At 47.7% G+C, this 2,643-nt stretch overlaps 1 pseudogene; it reads right to left on the bottom strand.

Moving 5' to 3' along the window:
• Nucleotides 1-875: 875 nt before the first annotated feature.
• Nucleotides 876-1,474, bottom strand: LOC129021184 (heterogeneous nuclear ribonucleoprotein M-like; annotated as a pseudogene).
• Between the last annotated feature and the right edge of the window lie 1,169 nt (nucleotides 1,475-2,643).

Raw genomic sequence — 2,643 nt, 5'->3', positions numbered from 1 at the left:
TCTACTAAAAATACAAAAAAAAAAAAAAAAAATTAGCCGGGCGCAGTGGTGGGCACCTGTAGTCCCAGCTACTCGGGAGGCTGAGGCAGGAGAAGGGCGTGAACCTGGGAGGCGAAGCTTGCAGTGAGCCGAGATCGCGCCACTGCACTGAGCCTGGGTGACAAAGCGAGACTCCATCTCAACAACAACAACAAAAAAAGCCGGTGTGGTGGCTCATGCCTGTAATCCCAGCACTTGGGAGGCCAAGGCGGGTGGATCACTTGAGGTCAGGAGTTCGAGACCAGCCTGGCCAACATGGTGAAACCCCATCTCTACTAAAAATACAAAAATTAGCCAGGCGGTGGCACATGCCTGTGGTCCCAGCTACTTTGGAGGCTGAGGCATGAGAATTGCTTGAACCCAGGAGGCAGAGGTTGCAGTGAGCTGAGATTGCACCACTATACTCCAGCCTGGGCGACAGAGTGAGACTGTGTCTCAAAAAAAGGAAAAAAAAAAAAAAAAAAAAAGGTTAACAAGAGGGCCGGGCATGGTGGCTCATGCCTGTAATCCCAGCATTTTGGGAGGCTGAGGGTGGGCGGATCATCTGAGGTCAGGAGTTCGAGACCAGCCTGACCAACATGGAGAAACCCTGTCTCTACTAAAAATACAAAATTAGCCGGCGTGGTATTGCATACCTGTAATCCCAGCTACTCAGGAGGCTGAGGCAGGAGTATCTCTTGAAGCCGGGAGGCAGAGGTTGTAGTGAGCTGAGATCGCACCATTGCAGTCCAGCCTGGGCAACAAGAGCAAAACCCCGTCTAAAAAAAAAAAAAAAAGTTAACAAGAAAAAATACAAATTCAGAGGTCTGGTATTGATGTTTTAAAAAGGCAACTGCTTAAGCATTTCTATTTATTTGAACATCAGTCTTCGTCACTGAGCTTCATGTTGTTCATCATCCGGCGGACTCTCTCAGCCACCTCTAGGGACCCAAACTTAACCACACCGCACCCCTTGGACTTCCCGTTCTCCATTTCTATGTCAGTGTACAGCATGTGGCCACACTCGTTGAATTTGTCCTTTAGCATCTTCCATGTAAAATTGAATGGGAGATTTCTTACAAATACCTGGCCTGCGTTCCTGGCCATCCCCAGGAGCATGGTCTCCTGCTCCGCCAAAGGAACCTGCAAAGCTTCCAAAGTTGCCACACTCCATACCGATGGCACGGTCAAAGCTGGCACCGCCACTGCCACACATGGCCAGGCCCATGCACGCGAGGCTCTTGGCACCCATGTGCTCTAGGCCAGTGACCATGTGATCCATCATGGGGCCCATGTGCTCCAAGCCAGCCTCCATGCCTGCAAGCACCATGTGCTTCATGTTCAGGCCCACGCGTTCCATGGCAGGGCCAATGTGTTCCACGCCAGAGCCCACGTGCTCTATGGTCTGGCCCACGCGGTCAATGGGAGCGGCCATGCACTTGAGGCTGAAGCCCATGACACCTGGATAATTTATTAAAACTTTTTGTACAGACAGGATCTCACTATATTGTCCAGGCTGGTGCACCTTTTTTTTCCTTAAGCGTAAATTGGCCAGGCACGGTGGCTCACGCCTGTAATCCCAGCCCTTCAGGAGGCCGAGGTGGGTGGATCACAAGGTCAGGAGATTGAGAACATCCTGGTTAAGATGGTGAAACCTCGTCTCTACTAAAAATACAAAAAATTAGCCAGGTGTGGTGGCACACACCTGTAGTTCCAGCTACTCGGGAGGCTGAGGCAGGAGAATCACTTGAACCTGGGAGACGGAGGTTGTAGTGGCCCAAGATTGCGCCACTGCACTCCAGCATGGGCGACAGAGCGAGACTCCGTCTCAAAATAAATAAATAAATAAATAGTAAATTTATTTATTCAACACAGGTTTATTAAGTACCTATTATATGCCAGGTGCTGTTCTAGGCACTGGGCATATGGCAAAAACAAAAACAAAAAACAATCCAAAATAGATCAAGTTCTTACTCTTGTGGAGGTGACATTCTAGTGGGGGAGAAAGACACTACTGTACAGAAATACAATGACGGCTGGGGGGTGGCTCACATCTGTAATCTCAGCACTTTGCGAGGCCGAGGTGGGAGGATCACTTGAGCCTAGGAGTTTGAGACCAGCCTGGGCAACATAGTGAGATTCCATCTCCAAAAAAAAAAATTTTAAATTAGCTAGGTGCGGTGGTGCGTCCCTGTAGTTCAGATGGCTGAGATGGGAGGATCGCTTGAGCCCAGGGGGCTGCAGTGAGCTGCGATTGCACCACTGCACTCCAGCCTGGGTGACAGAGTGAGACCCTGTCTCAAAAAAAAAAAAAAAAAATTAAAATTAGTAAGGGAGTGAGCAGTGTAGAACCTTCGAGGCCATTTTCCAAAAGTTGGCTTTTGCTTTCTCTTCTTGAAGATCCATTTGTGTCTCAGTGTGTGCTGTGGCCAGTTCTCAAGAGCAGATTGCTACACTTTTGGGAATTTCACAAACCAGTTGTTAAACATAGGTATTACTAACAATTAAATGATACAAAGTTACAGATAAATAAATTATGTTAAAAACAAATATAATAAATAGTTCAAATGTATTGCATCGTAATTGCTACATTTTTACTATTATCTATGCTCTCCAGGCTACTTA

The sequence above is a fragment of the Pongo pygmaeus genome, chromosome 20, assembly GCF_028885625.2.
Source record: "Pongo pygmaeus isolate AG05252 chromosome 20, NHGRI_mPonPyg2-v2.0_pri, whole genome shotgun sequence".
Lineage (NCBI taxonomy): Eukaryota > Metazoa > Chordata > Mammalia > Primates > Hominidae > Pongo > Pongo pygmaeus.
This window is presented reverse-complemented; position numbering and strand designations above follow the sequence as displayed.